At 38.1% G+C, this 21,254-nt stretch overlaps 1 long non-coding RNA gene across 5 annotated transcripts in view; it reads right to left on the bottom strand.

Moving 5' to 3' along the window:
• Positions 1–21,254, bottom strand: part of LOC122217350 — a 452,982-nt gene that overhangs the window by 162,912 nt on the left and 268,816 nt on the right. For 3 of the 5 annotated variants that reach the window (XR_006201428.1, XR_006201426.1, XR_006201427.1), the window contains exon 5: positions 16,741–16,863. This is a non-coding gene — a long non-coding RNA (uncharacterized LOC122217350). Of the gene's footprint in view, positions 1–15,048; positions 15,354–16,740; positions 16,864–21,254 lie in introns of those variants that run through there. The other 2 variants (XR_006201423.1, XR_006201424.1) reach the window with 1 other exon arrangement.

The raw sequence follows: 21,254 nt of genomic DNA, 5'->3' as shown, positions 1-21,254 counted from the left end.
TATATCCAAATTTTTTTTAACATTTTCAGTAGGAGGCAGATAATGGAATATTGGGAATAAAGTTAAAGCTAAATAATGAACTATGATAAGGTATGTAGTTGTAACGTTACTTGTCATCTACACAATGCAAGAACAGTGTCACCTAAGTTTCACTCTGACAGTCTAGATGAAAAGGATTAATGTGATAGTTTACCTAAAGTTCTCCCTATCTAATCAACACATCAGACTTTGCATAAGAACGCAAAAAAAGTTATAAAATTAATCAAGAACTTCCTATATGCCAGATCTAGGGCAAACCCATTTTGGTCTTATCACCTAAATGCCCTAAGAGACCTAGCAGTTAAAATTATGGTCTCTCTCTTCTTTCAGATTAAGAAACAATCCCAATGCGATTATAAAGGCAGTAGAAATGATTTTTATTAGTAACACTCAAAGCCCGTTCTAGAACTCAATGTCCACCTAATTTCAAAGCCACTAAAACTCTAACAGGGTGAGTTATAAGGTGGGCCACAGGCAGGTACGAGGTGTTTTATCCCAACAGCTTTGAACCTACTCCTTCGTGCTTACACTGTGAACCACAGTTCTAAAAGCAAAGACAAAAACTGTCATTTCCTGGAAAAGCTTGAGGCTGAGTTGTCAGTTAACTGCTTCTGGCATTAGAGGACTTTAATGTGACTCTTGTGGAAAATAAAACCTTGAGCAGACTGCTTCCCAGTGGGTTTGCCAGGATAAATCATCTGCAAGATATACCCTGAGACAACTAAATTAGTTAATCTGTAGAATCAAGGTGCTTACTATTAGCCATCTGCATGATATACAGTGCTAAATATAACTTTTGTTATTTATATTTATCCTTGTGTTTTTTGGGGTTTTTGTTTGTTTTTTCCCTGAGAGGAGCTGGTAAAGAATTTTAGTTGAACCTTAAAATCTGTACTGAAAATCAGCAGGAGAATGTTTGACCACCTGTTTGCTATGGTAGAAGGACCATCATTCAATACAGAAACCTTCTAAGTTTTATTATATTTTTAAAAACCTATCATTCCCATTGAAATTTGCTCTATTAAAAATTCCACTCTGATTCACAAGAGTGTACTTTAAAAAAGAAAGTATTGTTTATTTGTCTTAGAGAGAAAGGGAGACAGTGTGAGGCAGGGGAGGGGCAGGGAGAAAGGGAGACAGAGGATCTGAAGTGGGCTCTGAACTGAAGCAAAGAGCCTGATGTGGGGATCAAACCCAGGAACCAGGAGATCATGGCCTGACATGAAGTCAGATGCTTAACCGACTAACACCGAGGTACCCCACAAGAGTGTAGTTTTGATAACTTCTGCCTTTACATGGGTCTTAGGAGTTCTCCGTCAATTCCCAGACGCTTTTATCTTTCATGCTCTTATGACATTTTATATATTTTTTTCTTAGTACCAATCCCATTACCCTCATCTGTATATAAATTCCCACTACTCCATTAGATTTCAAGTACCTTGAGGCTGGAAAGTCTACGTCCCCCTTCTTTGCATCTCCAATGTCATTCAATGCAGGTAAACACACACACACACACACACACACACACACACACACACACACACACACCCCTCCCTGTTAAACAAACAGAAAAGTAAATGCTATAAAAAACCTTAAGGGGCGCCTGGGTGGCTCAGTCAGTTGAGCATCCGGCTTCTGCGCAGGTCATGATCTCAGTTTGTGGGTTCGAGCCCCACATTGGGCTCTGTGCTGACGGCTCTCAGAGCCTGGAGCCTGCTTCGAATTCTGTGTCTCCCTCTCTCTCTGCTCCTCCCCCACTCATGCTCTCTCTCTCTCTCCTTCAAAAATAAATAAAAAACATTAAAAAACCTTACATTGGTAACAAAATTTACATGCAAGTGATTGCCATGAGGACAGACCATGGAAAACAAGGCCTCAGGTTTTGCCGTGACTCAGATTCCTAGATGCAAGAGGTCTTGGGCTAGAGTTTATGCACAAAAGCAAGCGTAGAATTCTGCAGAAGCATCTAGCCAATTGCTAAGTATGCAATTCAGGGTGAGTTTAGGATGATCCATCATCTGTCCTGAGAGGGAACAAGGCAGACATGGGAGGGAAGGTGAAAAGAGAGAACAGAGAGTTATATTTTAAAGGATTTCCAGTATTTCTTCACTCTAATTTTTCTCAATTGTTACTCTCCCAAGAGAAACAAAACAGATCCATGGAAATTGAACTTTAATCTATGACTTACAAATTTCTATGACAAAAAGAGTTTTAAGTATTTAGTTTCATAAAGGGGTCACAAGTGACCAGAAAAGAAAACCAAAAAAAAAAAAAAAACCACCAAAAACATTTCACAGGAAACCATACTTATCACAAGCTTCCCAACTGCTCTCCCTTCCCCACTCCTGAGCTAAGCAGTCACTCGTGGGTATCCAACGAGAACATGCCAAGTGTGAAACCAGAGGGAAACCGTCTGGGCCGTAATGCTTCCTACCTGCTATACATTGCACCGTCATTGTAAAGAGTCAAGTGATCAGCTCCCATTGAGTGATGAACCCAGGATCAATAAAATACCATATGCTTCAGGGAGAGGTTCCAATTACTGACTTGAAAAGCACTCTAGCAAAATTTCAATATTAAGTCAATGCTCTAAATGCCTCTGTTTTGGTCTGTGTTATACTAGCTAAAATGAGAGAAGATATTTTAAGCCGATTCTTAAGACAGGTTAATGTGTATGTATGGGGTTGGCTACTATAAAAGATGTAAAAACTGAGGAAGTAAAGCAGCCAGCCCTAAAACCACTGTTCACAAAACAGTATTTATAGCATTCAAATGAAGCAGTGCAAGGCATCTGAGATTAACCAAGTGCTATTCTGTATCTTTGTTTTAATCTAACCCACAATGGGGAGAAGGTACTATAATTACATCTTTGCAAATCCTACGTATTGGATAATGTGAGATGAGTCCTTCAGTAGGACTCTAGTTGTGGATGATGGGCCATCTCAATGTGGTCAGGGGAGATTATTCCAGCAAAGCTTTGTTTGTCCTCCATCAGTGGCCCCTTCCAGTTCCAAGAGCCTTAAGCATTTGTTAAACTTGTTAAAATGTGAATTTGATATGGCTTTCTAGACCAGGACTTTATCGGTCACAATAGTTTAAAATAAGGGGAATTATGCTAACAATAACACTGCTTCAAGCCTTTATATGTATCTCTCATCAGAAAACTGCTGAAATATGTTGTAGGAAGTTTAATTTTCAGCAAAAACGAAAATTGCATTCTAATACATCTCATGCTCAACACTTTTTGCTCCTTCACAGATGAGTTTTCCTAACATTTTAGGTGAAAGTAGGAGTGAGTTTAGTCTATGTAAACATCACTATGGGAAAGACCAAAATGCTAAGTTTCCGGTTTTTTGTTAGGATACAGAAACAGAAATTAGTATTTATCTTTCAGCTGGGGTAAACAAAACAAAGCACAACAGAATAGGTAAAGAAGAAAGTTTTTGAAAACAGAATGCCGTGTATAGACTTTAATACTAAGCACATGAAGTGTATGGGAATTTAAAATAGCAATGATTTTACACACAGGTTGTTTTGACCCAAGTAATAGGTTGGAAAAAAACTTGCTTATCCAAGTATTTTTTCTAATTATTAGTTTGGGAAGTTCAAAGCAGTAAAGAGAAAGCGGTTTTATGGGAGTTTCTAAACCCCAAATAGATTCTTACATATTTGATGCAACATAACGGTTATTTTATATGCTTCTAAGATCAGGTGTACATGTAGCATAGGAACAGCATGGGCTTTTGCCTCAGATAAAGAGAGATACACATGTGGCCACCACCCACTTACCAGCTGTGGCATCTTTAAGCTGAACATCCTTTAGCTCCTGTTTACAAACTTACAAGGTAGAAAATAATGATCCTAACTTAAAAGGATACTGTGAGAATCAGTAGCATATATAAATCACCTAACAGTTTTCCAGGGCCTGGTACGCTCTCAATAAAGGATATATACAACAATCTGATTAAGAACAAGAATGCAATCAGAGCTAAAAATGAGAAGGCAAATGAGTTATTTTGAACAATGATTTTTTTAGCTCATAGATTATGAGATTAAAGCAAAGGCAAATATAAAGGACTTCATGCAACTATGGCTGAACAACATGTTACATTTTCCAGCACCTCTGGTTAATACTAATCATATAAACTAACAAGTACAATGTGGTTAAGTATGTTTTTTAATCTTTCCCCCAGAACACACACACTAGGATGTGTGGAAGCTTCTTAGCCAAGCTGGTGAGCAGAAAAAGTCACACCAAGAAACATTTGGGAGTTACTTTAGTGGATATGTTTATGAGGGGGTCTCAGAGCAAGAAATAATTTGCAGAGAAAGTGAGAGATTTCTATGACCCGTGATGGTCAAGATTTGTTCGCAAAAACAACTTGGGCCAGATCCAGGGACATGGCTTTCTTATTCCGATAGCCACAAAGGGTCATTTTTTGATGGATGAGTTGGAAAGGGACACTTAGGAAACTGGCGGAAATAATAGGAAGACCACCTTATTGAGAATTCTTTGTTTAGGAAATACTTCAGTAGTGGACCATGGAAGGGAGGATGTGAGGACTGTAACATGTGCAGATCTCAAGATGGAAAGGGTGACCTGGCTGAATGGCCAACTCTTGGGTTATCTCAGGTTGCTGTTGCCAGAGCAATGGAGAGCTTGAAGCACGCTTCAGATAAAAAAGCCCAACACTGTGAGACACATCGCAAAATAACTGGGGTTCGATCAAGAAAAAGCACAATGAGTTTACATAACTAGAAACTCTATGATGTAAAGGGAACAACTTAAGGTTACTTAAGAATTAAAAAATATTTAGTTCCTAGGATACAGGGCTAGGCATAAAATTTAAATATGAATTTAAAATACCAATAGTTTGCAGACAGGTAGAGAAATACAACGTTCCAGATGAAAGAAAAGTTATCTTTGTTTAAAGGATGGTTTTAGGCACTGTCATCCAGAGGTAATAATCCTATTTGGTTCAAATATTAATTTTGGATTAGCGAACTTTCCTTCTAGGTTTTTTCCACTGGTTTCCCTCATTTATTAGTTTTGTTAAGTGAATATATGGTGTAAGTAGATGAGAAAATTTTAAAATAGACCTCGTATGGGAAAAAATAAATAAAAGAGTGAATACTGAGTATAATTTGGAGATAATCCATTTTCATAGTGTTTAAAACTTGAAATATTAATTTTCTCTGTTGTTAAATATTTACCACATAACAGAAATGGAAATTACTGAATGGAAAATAATTATATGAGTAAAGCAAACCAACTTTGTACAGAGCTTATCATTAATCACTTGGAATATATTTTAATATAGTTTTCTATCATAAGACCTTTTACATTTGAACGCATGCCTGGCCCCTTCTACTTAGTGGGATGTGTGTGGAATGTTTGTATGTTAACAGTCGTATCTTTTCCATTTAACCTAGTAAGCCTGATTTTTAATAATGTGGGGTTTCTTTCGTCATCACCTGACTTCTTACAAATGTCTGAAGATCAATTTAAAGCAGCTCTCCAGGAAAAAAAAATGCTAATAAAGTTTGATTTCCTGTTTTATATTGATTTACCTTTTGTTTCAAACTTATGGCTATTTGATAATATCTGATGAATTATTTGTTATTTTACGTGTATCATTATAATGTGTATCACCCCATATTCAATTTTCATGGATTTTAAATGTCATTATTGAAAGAATTACAGGTCTCTAGTGAAACTGTTTATTCCTCTTCCTGTATCAAACAATACATCATCTTTAAAAATCATCAATGCTTTTTTTTGAAATATCAAACACCATTTAACTCCTCTGGATTGATTTATACTATACTGACCAACTAACCTGTGTGTGTGTGTGTGTGTGTGTGTGTGTGTGTGTGTGTGTGTATGTGTGCATGCGCACATGTATTTTGATAACTTCACTACAAGCATGCAATCGCTTGGAAGAAGTGTTTTGATTTCTGTAACAAGGCACATCAAGAATGATATCACACTGTCACTAAACTGCTACAAGATTTAGTTTGTCTTTCCTGAACAGCAAATATGTGACTACTCTTCTTGGAAAGTCTCCAAGGAAGATTCAAATATGAAAACGGTAGATAGCAGTATTATAAAACTATGTATGTATGTTATTCCACCGCACTATAAAAATCTCATAAAGATAATCCAGAATTCACAAAACCTCAATTATTTTCACTTCCCAACGCTATTTTACCCCCTTGACATTTATTCTAAGAATGGCAATATTGCCCTTGCTGCACTACAACCCTAGTGCTTTGCAAAGTATAAAATTAATGCATTCAAGCATTGCTTTCCTTTAACTTCTAACAAGATCACCAAGAAGAAAAAGTTTTAGAAGCCAGATGAGAACACAATTATATGTTATGCTCTATGTTCTCTCTTGGAGTATCTTTAATTACAAAAATACAGGCTTTTTTTTTTCTTCCACAAGTCTAGCAATAAGGAGCTAGTGTGCAAATATATTAAATTCCACTTGTATCATTTAATTGTAACAGAGAAACAGGACAGACTTTAACCATAGTGAAAACAGGGGTCATTCGCCTTGTAACTGAATGTTGTCTGGGATGGAATCACAAATTTACAAAGTCTCTTAAATCGGATATTAAATGAAATGTACATTTATAAACCAGCAACCCATACTGGTTTTGTGTTCCAAGGGAATGGAAAAGCAAAGCAATCAGGACCTTGTAAAGGAACACTAACATTATGTAGTCAATCTATGAGGCAGGTGGAAAGTCTTGTCCCTTGTTCTCCCTTTCAAGACAATATTTAGTCTTTTAGTATCATGGAAAATAACTCAGTTAAAAGCTCGAGCCATCACGGAGATCGATGTCATAGGTTTAGGCTCTGCCTGTGTTCAACAACCATTCACCGAGTTGCTAATCACTTGCACACGCCGCCCTTCCAGGTTCGAGGGATGGGAACAACATCGCATCTTTAGCCAACAGTTTGGTTTCTCTGTCCTCTCGTTATTTTTCAAGCAGGTTTACCCAAACTCTGTGGTGCCTAAAGCTCAAAGGTGAGGAGATGGTGCAAGTTGGCATTTTCAAGTTTCATGCATAAAATGCTGGAAATCTCATGCTAGAAGGCCAGGTGGCTGTGTAGAATTGAGCATCGTCAGACATATATTGACCACTAAGAAGACACCTCAAGTATCATAATGTGAAACCTGACACTGAACGGCTTTCTTCAATCCACCTGTCATTCTCCCTTCACTCTCAGCCATAGTTGAAGAGCTACCACAATTTGAACAATTACCTTCTATCACCTTCTAAAATCATTTGATGTTAAAGCAGAGACTTTTTAAAGTTAACTTTTTGCCCCCACACAGAGTTCTCTCAGTCTCTGACCCTTTGTGACTCTGCAACTGTGTGTCCTGCCAATCTCCCTCCAATTAAGCAGACACGTTGACAGGTCCTGCAGCAATGCCGACTCTCCCCTCCTCTTTCGTTCTGTCAGGGAAACTCTCCCGCCAGATCTTGAAGCCGTTCAAGTTCCGGATCTCCACTTCACTGGCAAGTCCTTGGAGTTCCGAGCCACCCTTTTAAAGCTTGACCAGTCCCTTCAAGGCACACACTTAATCGTTTTCAGTTAGAAAAAGTTAGGCCATCGACTCATGCCATCTCCCTGACTGGAATATCATCTCCAGGCAAGAGATGCATGTGTTTTTGTTCACTTTGGGTTTTTTAGAATGTAGGTGTTCCACAGATAAAGCGTACATGAATGTTTACTGTGCCTGGTGACGAACACAATAATCCTTGATCTCCGAAAGCTCCCTGATGGGTTGGGAGTAGGGGAGGCGGGCTCTAGCAAATACAGCTTGACAGAGAGGTGCTCAAATACACGTTTATGAATTCATTTCATTATCTTTCAATTCAGCTAATGCCAAGGCATTCACGTTAGCTTAAGTTTTCTCTGGGAAATAGATGTGTTAAGTTATCGCCTGACTGTATAGCATTTTCTAGGGTTTTGAGATGCATTTATCAACAGAGGATGCTACACTGGCTATTTAAATGGATTTGACACCTTAATGTGTATCAGCACCACTTGGAGGGATTGCTGAGACACAGTTTTCTGGGTCCCACCCTCACCTTCTGACTTAGCAGTTCGGGGTGGGGGGCATTTCTAGCCCTTTCTCAGGTGACGCTGCTGGTTCCAGGATCACACAGAAGAAACCACTGCTTTAAATTACAAATTCTGTTAAGAGACAAATTTCTTCTGTAGGGTTAATTTTCTGTTAACACTTATTTTACTCCTGGCCTCTGTTCTACCCATGCTCTCTTGCATTACCAAACAAATTACATAGGAGCAAGCATCTCAGTTTTTCTACAGGAGAAGCAGTAGTTTCTTTGCTAAATTCTAAAGCTGCAAAGCTACGTAAATGCAGAAGATTTCAAACCAACACTCTAACAACGGAGACTAGATTGCGTGGCTTTCCTGCTCCATTTTCGTAGGTCACAAATGTTGTATTAGGCATTTCCTGTGATCTTAATCCCCTCTTGTCATCTTTCGTTTTTGAGGGCTTTGTAATTCCCCTGAAATTACCAATACTACCTTTGGGCTTTTCTGGATGAATAGTTTAGGTGTTGAGTAATTTAACGTTAAACACGTATCCAAAGATATTTATTGATCAGAAGCCGCATGCCACTTAAAAATGTACGTGGCCATTTTCCTTCATTGGTGTAGAACACAATGATGTATGAGGAAGAGAACAAGGCAGGGGAGCAGAGTATATTAAATTAGGACAAAAAGAAAATAAAGACCTTACCTATCCTTTTCCACCAATAAATTTCAGTAAGTGGACCTTGAAGGCTTCATTTTAGGCTCAGCAAAGACAAGAACAAAGCAACAAAGGAGAATGAATGCAAGAGAGTAGGAATGGCTCACATCAGCAGATACACAGAGAACATATGGGAAGGAGGCTCCATAATAGTCTAGACAAGGGCTGGCACCTCTTCGTCAGCATGCCTGACTTCATCTTCAGCAGTTGAGTAACTTCGATCTTAGCTTTTAAGACCAGATTTGCCCTGATTTCTGAGTTCAGGATGGGATTCTACTTGAAAAAGCTCCTATGAGTGAATTTTCTGTATCTTACAGGTAGATCTCTAAGAAACAGCATCCCTGCTATGCCTCTATGCTATGCCCTGCCCATTATGTAGGCAGTCTAATGACACAGGAATGGTGGAGTGTGCCTTAGGAACAGAATACAAGAAAGCAAAGACTGGCAAAGGTTCAGGTAACCAGGGGGAGCCCAGTTTGGGCTGCAGTGGTAGACACTCTTCAGGAGCCAATTCCTAAGGCAATCCTCACACATCTAGTTCCTGCCTGCTTTTTACTCTAGGGCAAAAAAGGAATTTTAGTTCTCACCAATTTGGAGTAACCATGGGACCCAGTCTGTTCCAGGACACGCCAGAGGATGTAAGATAGGACACTTCTAGATTTTTCCTCTAGCCTGCCTCCTGCCAACTGCCTATGCCCTCCAACTAGCGCTTGTTATTTGTGAATGGCATGAGATCCGGCAATGCCAGAGACACATTACGATCGTAAGCCAACAGGCATGACAATAAAAAGCCCATAATTATTTATGGTAATAGACACTTGACAAGGACCATCTAAAAAGTTTGAACAAGGCTTTTTAACTATTATCACAAAATTTCATGGAAGAAGTTCTAGAGTTTAAGACAGTTTTCTTTTTCCATTTCTTGCAACCAAATGCCTCTCTATCACAAATGTCTAAAGACACATTTTAAACCTAGGATAGCAAAGTAGGTAACAGGTCCGAGGCCATCAGGAGGTGGGTGAAATGGCCAAATACCATGACATTGAAAGAACCCTCAACTGTCAGCTACATGGTCACCTAAAGAGCTAGTTACATTCTAGCATTCTAAACAGATAGAATGTTAGGGTGACGGAATGTGACCCTCCCTGATCAGATGGGGTCAAGTTTATGTTTTCAGCAGGAAACTAATCGTCTCAATGATGGCATGCATAGATTTCTTTGTGGTTTGGGCTTTTATTCAGTATGGTCTCCTTTTACAACATGTTGCTCTTGTAGGTTGATTTAATCCAGACTGAAAATACTGATTATTCACCTGGAGCACATAGAGACAAATGGACAGAAGATAGGATCCTTAATGTCATTTTGCCAATTCTACTTTGACAAGCTTTTTTGGAAATTTCAACAAGTTCTTAAAACCTACTGCCTTTTAGCTTTTAGACAAACTTATTTCCTGCCTAGTCTTCATTCAGGAATTTATTATAGCATTTTAAAGAACTGAAAATATTGTTCGTTAACCACCCAAATACTCTTACACCACCCTCCCCTATTAATACAAACAGTGAAAATCATGACTTGTTCAACTATCTCATTTACTAATATTCAAAATTCATTTACGTGGACTCATAGCCTACTATCCAAATGTAACTAGTGTTTATAACCATGTGCCACCTTCAATTCAATATAGTGCACTAAATCCACTGAAATAACCATTGATGGAAGATTATCAGCTATGTTTGTCTTTGGGACTAAAACGTAAGAACCACCATCTCTAAGCTAGAGACAACAAAATTACACAAGCATAGTTTTAAGCACCTCCTCCCTCACCCTCAAAGTGCTTTAATTAAGTTATTACAATAATGAAATAATTGAGCTGTTCAGGTATAAAACCTCAGAATGACTGCCATGATGGGAGCCTGGCAGCCCAGAGTCATCAGTGTAAGGTCTCTGAGGTGAGGTGAACAGACACAAATCCTCCTTTCAGATAAAGTTGAACATATAAAATACATTGTGAAATTGCCAAGGGCAAATTTCAACACAAGACTTAGAGCTGCAAATCAGGATTAGGTTACACACACTATTTCCCCCATAATGGAGTCATGTGGCACATTTCCCCATACAGCCATTGATAGAAATGAGCTACTTAGGACCGTGCGACTTGAAGGGAAAGAAATTTATCCTGAGTTTATACTTCATGCAAGCCAGATAAACAAAACATTTGATTAAGAGGCTGTATCTCAACTCCAGGAAGTAATTTTAGTGAGGAAATGGTCTTCCATTCGTGTGTTATATGTTGCTTTAATGTTAGCATAAATGTTCAGCTGACTGGTGTTTTTGGCTTTTGTTTTATTTTGTTTTGTTTCCTGTAACGAGTGGCCCATATTCTTTGGCAATGCATTTCAAAGTACAGGGTATGCTAAGGAGTTTTTGTTTTGTTTTAAATTTGAGTACAAAGTAATGGTTCTATTTTAGTACTAATTACATTTGTTCTAAACTATCTTGTGAATGCATGCAGTACTGCCTAAGATATGGTTCAGACTTCACTGCCCATACTTTTTACTTGAAGAAATATTCAGGTCATTTTATGGCAAAACTTAGAGCCCAAGACACTAACTGCATAGAATCACTTTTTTTTTAACATGTGCACACATTAAGTGTCCTTCTGATTTTTAGAGATTAAGGTTTATTGATTTTTGTGTTCCAAAGTGATTGGAAACAAGTGTAAGTTTTTCAGAATAGAAATTAAGATTGACAACTGTGAGGGTGTGGGAGGGAGTTCCTTTTCAACCAAACATGGCAGCCTCTGTCCTCTAGTCACCTGTCACGCCAGGCTACTGAAGCATGGATTGTCAGTGTAAGAGCACCCACTGTTCTGAGATCTCCTTGTACCAAGCTGCAATATTTTAAGAAATGACAGCCTCCGCTTTAGAGATAAACTCACTGGGTTTTTCTTTTTAATTTTGAGTTTCTAGCTCCATTCCCTTTTTCTTAAGGTTCTCAAATTTTAATGTTCATTTTCACAGGAAAATGAGTCCATTATTTCCTTCCAACTGATTTCTATTCACATTCTCCCCAAATCTACATGAGTGCATTTACTCACATCTTTAAGTCTTATTTCTTTGTGCCTTAATGGAAGGGCCATTGCTGTCACAGGGAAAGAGCTAGAAATTGGAAAATGGAAAATGATAATGCACAGGTATTCCAAGAGTAGTCAGGGGGGAAAAAAAGTCAGTCATTAGTTAATACAACATAGAAGAAAGCCATGGAAGATGGAAACTGAAAGCCTTCATTGTAAAATAAGTACGAACTCAGTTGGAATTACAAAGTTATAGTCTTTGTCTTACATGTTTTTAATCAATCTTCACTTGGGCTGGAGTTGACAGAAAAAACCTGGATTAGACTTAACTTTTTAAAAAGATATTATAATGGTACAACTATGCTTAGCTATGCTTTAGAGTTTGCTTTCATTTTAATCTGAGCAATGCCATGTATCTCCCTAGTATGGTTTCAGCTTAGATATAGGTGCCATTTGTTTTAAGATTTTGAACTCTGACAATAGGGGTCCAGAAGGGGTGGGAGGGGTGGGGACAGGCAACTGCTCCAGGTGAAGGGTTAAGGGAGGAAAGGTCAGAAGCCTGCCATGGTATTAACAGCACTGAGAGACAACTGTGACCGTTAAGGTCATAGGAATGTAACCCAACTGAATAAGCCATTTCAGATTTATTATCTTGCTGGCTCTGTGCTGCATCTTTAATTAAAGTCATAATTCTCCAAGTTTAAAGTGAGGTTTAAATATACTGTGCCAAATGTGGGTTTCCATTATGGTTCCAAGTCAAAATATTGCTTCGTGTTCCTACTCCAATACCTTGCAGTAACTTTCAGTAAGAGCAAGCCCTGTGAGGCAGAAACTGGTCAAGAGAGAGCTGTGAAGATAGTTAACCATCTCCTCACCTACTGGAGACACAACTCCTAGTTTTCTCATGGATAAAATCCCTCCTTATCTTCATTTTTCCAGTACTCATTTAAGTATCCCAGTATTTCTACAGCACCCCTTACTCTTCTCATTATAGGGGGGTCCTTATGCTTCTATTAAAACTTGAGTGAAACTTGAATGATTTCCTCAGTCTCCCACATTTTAATAAGGCCATTAGGGCGAATATGTTTTCTCTGAATACTAACATGAAGAAACAAAGTGTGCACAGGTAATTACCTAATCCCCCTCCCCCCCAAAAAAAACATTTCTAACATTACTTCACTGTACATTTTTTAAACATTTCTACTTAAGTTATAGATTCCTTATCAAATTTACGTTATCCTTAATCCTAGAGTGGCAGTGGACAGCATAAGCCTGAAGCATCTAGAATAAGATGGGTTCGGTTTGGGTCCTCATTTTTTGAACTTGAGCAAATTATTTTAACTACGGGAGCCTCAACTTCCTCATCTGTAAATGGAGGATATCAATGTTGCCTATCTTACAAGTAGCCCACAACCACTCAAAAGAATTGAGCACCTGGCATATAACCGGCAGAAATACTAAACTTGGTGGCAATGATTACAAACAGTATTATAGTGGGCTGCCTGGGTGGCTCAGTCAGTTAAGCAACTGACTTCAGCTCAGGTCATGATCTCGCAGTTCATGGGTTCGAGCCCTGCATCAGGCTCTGTGCTGATAGCTCAGAGCCTGGAACCTGCTTCAGATTCTGTGTCTCCCTCTCTCTCTGTTCCTCCCCTCCTCATTTTCTGTCCCTCTGTGTCTATCAAAAATAAAAAACAGTATTATAGTATCCCTCCAATATTCTTCGCTTTTAAATGATGGTTTAGATATTAACTGTGCTCATAAAATATATCCATTCTTCACAATGAAATATTTTCTAAGAATTAAGGGTCTTTCATCAAACGTTATCACAAGGAAATTTAAAACCAAATGCTACCTACTTAAAACTTTCACTGTTTTTGCACCTGAGCTCCTAAGTGTTCTGAAGGATGTTGACACATTAGGACAGATTCTGAGATTTTCACTGCTTTCCTAGTGTCTGTTTAGATTCATAATGCCAACCCTTTAAATTCTATTACAGAACGCTCTTAAAACACAAACAGCAGTGAAATCTCAATCAGATCACCTGAGTTCTGGAACTAGCTCCTGACTCAGTCTTGCACACTTGGTTCATTTATTCAACTTTCTCAGGTCCTCATTCAGAAAATTAAGTGCTGGCACAGGGAATGTTGATGTTCTTTCCAGCTCAAATAGGTGATAGTCTGCTCCACTAGAAACTGAATTTTACAGCAAAGCTTCAAATTTTACACGAAATTTCCATTTTTATTATTTAAAAAGAGTCCAAGAATAAGAATGGTCAATTCAGTTTCAAAATCAATCCTTAAGGCAAGTTCCAAAACTTGTCCCTTTTTATTAAAAAACAGCCCCGTTTAAAAATCTGTCTCAGCTTCCATGTAAATACCATCCCCTCCCCCAAGGTTATCAAAGCCTTGACCTAAAGCTTCAGTGACCTCTAGTGGGGGAATGTATAAGGGTCAGTTCTTTGGCCCCTCTTTGTACTTGGAGAGAGAGTAGTTCCTTGGTCTAGGATTGTGGCACCTTCCTGCCCTGTTTCTTCTCAAAGACTAGATCATAGTATATTGGGGCTGATAGGAGTAATGGCAGGAAAAGAGGCAGTTATCATTAGAGGTCACTGGAATACAGACTGATTTCTCTAGTTTCCTATTTTACTGTTAGTGTCTTTCTGGCAACCTAACATCTTAAAGGAGTTGGCTTCTTGCAATAAAAGCTAAAATATTTCCACTAAGTTAAATCGCAAACAGGGATGAAATTCTAGTATCTATACATTAAAAAAAAATACAATCTCACTAAACAAGGAATTAGGGATATCCTGAGCATTTGTCTTTGTCACTAGTTTATACAGCACTGCAAAGTACTGGCCACTTGAGCATAAGGTAGAATGATTTGTATTTTTTTTTTTTTTTTTTACAATTTTTTGTTAATTTTTGAGAGAGAGCGAGACACAATTCAAAGTTGGCTCTGAGCTGTCAGCACAGAGCCTGACATGGGGCTCAAACTCACAAACCAGGAGATCATGACCTGAGCTGAAGTTGGGCGCTTAACTGACTGAGCCACCCAGGCCCCAAGAAGGATTTGATTTCTGACTGAACACCTGTATTTTTTTTTTTTTAATCAGGGATCTACATTTTTCCTCAGAGTCTTAGGTAAAATTAGGCTGAGAGTAGTATTGTGTTATTTGTGTCTGAATTTCTCTTCTCCAAAAGATCATTATTTTATTCCAGATAAACTATTCAGAGTGTAGTTTTTAAAGAAGCTTTTAAAAATGTTTTCGAAGTGTCATTTTGATTTGGTCCACAGCAAAAAGATATCCACCGTCACTAGGAAAGATGTGTAACTCATGATCAAACAGCCGGGAATGCTGCTCCTGGACATTTGCACTGTCTTTCAAACTTTCTCCTGGTGCCCTGGTTGTTGAAATTCATCATGGTCACCTTGTTTTCCCCCTGAAATTTATTTCACGACAAATTAACATGTGTCACTTATGATTAGTCATCGATTCTGTTTAGGTATGCTAGTTCATAGAGGTAACTGGCAGTGAAAAGTAAAAAGTAGATTTGGTCATTTCCCTGGCCAAAGTATTCAGTACCCAATGTGGACACAGAGTGTTAGGGACCAGGAAAGTGAGTACTAGGCTCACACACAAGTTTTGATGACACTGTCCCTGTCCTCTGTCCTTATTGTCCATTCTCCTACAGTCAAATTAATGTCTAAAGGTCTTGTACTATTTTTCCCCCTGACAATCTGATTCAAATATCAAAGTCTCCTTAGTTGAGTTCGGCACATGGAAAGAAGTGACAAAACGTAGAAATCAGCCCTTTCAAGTTTAATTCTGTAATAAGAGCCCTCTTACTCCCAGAAAAATCCCCCCCCCCAGAAAAAAAAAGTCAAAACAACAACAACAACAACAACAACAACAACAACAACAACAACCCATTTTGTTTTAGAGTAATCCTCTATGTGCTTTTTATGTTGTGACTCCAATGAAGACAGGAAATTACGGGTTGTTTTATGCTCACTGTCTAGTATACACTCAGTCTTTAATAAAACCAAAAGGAAGATGAGTATTATTAAGGTAAGCCTTCCAAAATGTGTGAAACCACATTTATATTTATGTTTCCTTTCAAACCCTTAAACAATTATCAGGCAAAAATAAGAATCAAGAACCCTTTCTTCTGTTTATACGTATAAAAGCCAATTTCAGAGATTCTTCTAGCCAGAGTGCCCTCTGTTTACAGCTGAGTTGACAATCTTGTCTCATATAGACATTTAGTGGGCAAAACATTCCGCACCTTAACAAGTCCCTAATGCAAACATAAAGAAGACTGATGTCTCAGCAATAACAATAGCACACCATTATGTTCTTTTTTAACACATTTACTGTGTATGATATTGACAGATAAGAGCTTTATGGCTTAGAGCACGTTCCTTGGGGTTCATCATCTTCCAACTACCTATCCTTTGGGATTTCACCACTTTTACAAAGATATATTAGATATTTTGGTAATACACACAGGCTTTTGTTCACTAGTTTGGTTTCATAAACCTTTCAAACAACAGCATGTAATTTGCTTCTCAGCACCACGTCAGTGTATATTGTATAGTTCAACACATCTCAAGTTGAGCAGAAGTAGTCCGTCAACAGTGGGACAGGACTAACATTGCATCAGTTGTTTCCTGTAATATCTTATATGCATAAGAGCTCCAGAGACCTGCGTGTGTACAGCTTAGGCCTGTCACTTTTTTTTTTTTTTTAAACAAACATCTTGCCTGATTGTTTCAGAGTCAGAGTTTTCCAGGTGGCACAGTAAGCTATGGGCAAAGTACAGTCACCTTCCCATCTGCAAATGGAATTGCTTCTCTTAATGAGTCAGGCCAGAAGTGAGAAGGACTTCCATGTGATCTTCATCCATGCATGTGAAACCATCATCTAGAGCCAGCAACGCTGCCTCAGAACTAAAACACAAAGAAAAGACTCCAACTGAAAGCTGTTTCACTGTAGCATTTTGTTTTTTTTTTTAAATATTTTTATTATTTTTTTTAAAAATTAAGTTTGAGAGAGAGAGAGAGAGAGAGAGAGAGAAAGGAGAGAGAAAGGAGAGACAGACTGAGTGGGGTAGAGGAAGAGAGAGGGAGGGAGAATTCCAAGCAGGCTCCATGTGGAGCCCAACACGGGGCTTGAACCCACAAACCATTGAGATCAGGACCTAAGTAGAAATCACAAGTTGGACGCTCAACTGATAGAGTCACACAAGAGCCCCTCACTATATATACCATTTTAAAAACGTACACCGTGCCTGCCTGCCCATTTTTTACAGTAGCTACCAAATGCACTTAGGCAATACTATTCAGGAAATAAAACATGTAATTAACAGGTTTTCTAGAATAAAGACAGAAATTGAATTATATGCAAATCATGGAGAACTGCCATACCGAAAAACAAATTAAAAATGAAATTGTATTTAGCCTGGTTCCTAATGTAGATTTAAGAATGTAATTTATACAGGTAAGCAATGTTTTCACTAATCTCAAGTCTGTTTGTGATATGCTTCATACCATAGTAAAACAGTAATTTTACATTTGATAATGCTTGCTTTCCAGATGTTTAAAATATGTACTTAATAAAATATTCATAAACATCAAAATGGTGAGTTTAAATATATTGCTATCAAACTTTTCAAAGCACCCTGACTATAAAGGAACAGTCTAATGGTTATAGTTGTGAGAGATTAAAAATGGCACAGTATTTAGTTCATCTGAAGACACAGTAAATCATTTTACCTTACCTTAAAGGTAAGCTCCCAAACCTTTAGTCTTTCTGGAAGCTGTGCTTGCTTGCATTATTTCTTGCACAATGATTTATGTTTGCAATGTTACTCTCATAGCAGTGCAATAGAGAGTAGTAACTCATTCAACATGCATTCATCATCTAGTTATTAAGCATGATCTTGGTAACCAAAAGTTACATGAACAAGTGATACAGAGATGATGAGGCTGCACGAGAAATAGAAAAGCTCACAGTGTAATGCATGGACACAAAAGAAAATCAAGGACTGTAACACAGTGTTAGGGATAGGCTACCAGGAGAGGGTAGGACTAGGTGGGTCGCAGCTCAAAGGCTTAGGATACATTAACAAGATAGTGGTACAGAGAACGTGCCGAAGTTTCTATCTGAAAGGAACAACAGGTTGGCAAAGGAGAAGTGGGGGGAAGAGAAGGACACGTTTTTTGAAATCCAAGTCCCTCTGAATGGCTGGAATATTTTTTTGCCAAGACATAGGACGTGAAAACCGGGGACAAGAATTCACCGTGCCTTAGACAACATGATAAAGAACTTAAGTTCTATTCTGAAAGCCACAGGAGGCCAACTGCAAGAAGATATGAAGTCGAGCAGTAATTCATTTTGTGTTCCTGAAAGATCTGTCTATAGTGTGGAGGATAGATTACAGACCATCATGATTGAAGACAGGTTTTAGGGAAGATGTTATAATACGTGAGAGAATTTGTAACTACTAAACTATGTCAATAGAGGTTTATGAGGTAGCATCAGTTACCAGGATATGACAACTGATCTTTGTGTGATTTGTTTTGTTTTGTTTTGTTTTGTGAGGGGAGGAGGAAGGAGAAAAAACAAAACAAAATAAAAAACCCCTTTACTTGTAAAAGGAATTCTCATTGAAAAATAACCCAAGCAATTTAATGAAAATAACATTAAAGTTCACCATAATCTTACTATTCCACATTAACATTTTTATCCTTCTGTATTCTTATTAATCAATGAAATTCAGACTTTTTAATGTAATATACAATCTTTTCATCAGTTAAAGGTTTCTAATGCAAAATAAGTAGTTTAAGTTTGACTTATTGCCATATTATCACTAACTTAGTTTTTGATCCTAGAAATTCTGGTTCTTTTTGTTCAATTTATCTGTTTCATTTAACTTATACCCTATACACCAGTGTGATGTCTGGCAAGCGCTTTCTACCACAAATGAAATGAATATTAAATTTAGCAGCAGTTCAATTGCTTATATGAACGGCATAGTTTACATTATTACCAGATAAACAAAGCTGAGCCAACAGGAAATGCAAGCATTTTAAGAATTTCAATGTTCCAAACCTAATTTAAAGCTCAGAAGTTTCCTAATAACCTATTTATTGTTATTAATGAAATATGGAATCAGGATACATATTAAGAAAGAACACACTTTTGATAAAGTTAAATATGAATGGATTTATGACAACAAATTGATTTGTAGAGAGCTTATCAAAATTGGACTTAAATTGGACATTAGGTCATAAGTAGGGAGATATGTAAGGGAGTAGGGAAACTAATCAAATACTTTAGAAAGATACAGTTGAAGCTAACAGAGGCAAGAATGATGATCAGACAATGCATCACAAATACGGCTTTCTGATTGTATACAAGATAAAATTGCTTTAAGACCATGAATTGGGAAGTGAAATGAAATACGATTTACCTGTTTGAAATCAGACCTTTTCTTCCCCCTCATTTTATGCAGACCATTCCATTTTTATCACTGTCAATCCACTTTCATGAAACCACGTTTTTGAACTAAAACTGATACTCCTAACTGGGAAATGAGCCTACATGTGTTTGTCCAATCCATTAAGTGTTTGGGACCCAGAACTGTTAATTCATAGAGTAAGAGAGAGAAAGAACCTAGTAGAGTTTTTCTTCAATGTGCAATAAAAAATATATAGTAATGTGGAAAAAGAGCATGGTATTTTATAAACTAGCTATAGCCAACATTTCTGAGTACCTGTGTGTGTGTGTGTTTACAGGTATGTGTGTATAAACATAACAAGGTCAAAGAGGATCTTCTATATTATGAAATCATGATACCCTTCTGTGCATGAGTGAGGATCATCTGTAATTCCAGTACATGCTTGTTATCATCTGATCAGTGCCAGACAAGCTAGAAGATCAGAACTAATATAGTATGAAGCAGGTATTTTTCATTCATTGATTCGCCCATTTTAATTGAGCACTCTGCCTCAGGGATTATTCTAGGATAGCAACAGAGGAGGAAGCAAAATAGAAATGGTCTCTTTACATTCCTAACTTTCCATCTAAAGGGTAGGGAACACAATAATCAATAAATCCATTAATGATACAGCAAGCGATGATAAATGGTATGGGAAAAATATCAAGGAAAATAATGAAGAGTGTGCCAGGTATAGGGGAAGAAGGTTATTTAGGTAAGGGGTCTGGGGCAGCCTCTCTGGTTAAGGGACACTTGAGCAAAAACATGAAGGAAACTGGGGAACAATCTCTGTAATACGAGGAAAGGGTACTTTAAGCAAAGAAATGTCCAAGAGCAGATAACTGATGTAGGAGAATGCTTTTAGGCAGTATAGCTTCCTAGAAATTGAAGGGATGCAGGATCTAAGTGAGAGGTATGTGTGAAAGGGAAGCAGGAAGGGGAGGAACTTAAATACGTTGCAAGCGTGAAGCAGATCACGGAGGGGCTTATAGGTGGGAAGGTAGGGGGACACCTACTTTATCTAAGACCCTGTTAACATATGCTGTGTGACATTAATGTGAGTGCCCCCTTCCCTTATGCAAAGTACCCTAATCTGGATAGTATCTATAGTCCCTAGTAATCTCTCATGGTGATATCAGCTTTTTCGGAGTGAAAAATAAAGGCCTTTCGAAGTGTTCTATCAGAAAAACGTCAACTCTTAAACGGTAAACAATCACTGGCTGGTGCAAGAAGCATACACTGTACTAACACAAAGGGACCTTGGCCCGTTAAAGGAGAACACTAGCATAATCCAGGCAAGATTTCTGTGATGGGTCGGGCAAGATAATTTTTGTTGAACATGGGGCAAATGGGTGGGATTCCCGGTACTGTGACGTGAACACAAACACAATTTATGAACGGATCGGATGTTGGGTACTGAAGAATGTGAGGAGCCAAGGGTAACTCTAAGGGTTTTGGCCTTAGGATGATGTTGCCCTTTATTAAGGTAGAGAAGGACTGGTAAGGGTCAGCTTTTGTGAAGGGAGTAAATCAGGAGTTTGGTTAGGTTTGTTACATTTGAGAGCTCTATTAGAAACCCAAATGCAACTGGGTAGGTCAGTCTAGTGTCAGAGCAGAGGCTGAGGTTGAGAGATGTGGATCTGGAAAAGGGCCTATGAATGCCTAAGGCTGGATGACATCACACAGAGGTTATCTATGCAGTAATGGACAAGAGTTCAAAGGAAGACACTTCAATTTTGCAAAGGTGGGGGGTGAGAAGAAATTAGCAAAGCAAACTGAACTTAAGTAGACTCTAAGGGCAGAGGAGAACCAAAGCTCATGGAGCACCAATAGCCAAGC

The sequence above is a fragment of the Panthera leo genome, chromosome B1, assembly GCF_018350215.1.
Source record: "Panthera leo isolate Ple1 chromosome B1, P.leo_Ple1_pat1.1, whole genome shotgun sequence".
Taxonomy (NCBI): domain Eukaryota; kingdom Metazoa; phylum Chordata; class Mammalia; order Carnivora; family Felidae; genus Panthera; species Panthera leo.
Note: the sequence above shows the minus strand (reverse complement) of the source record. Positions and strands in the feature narration are given on the sequence as shown.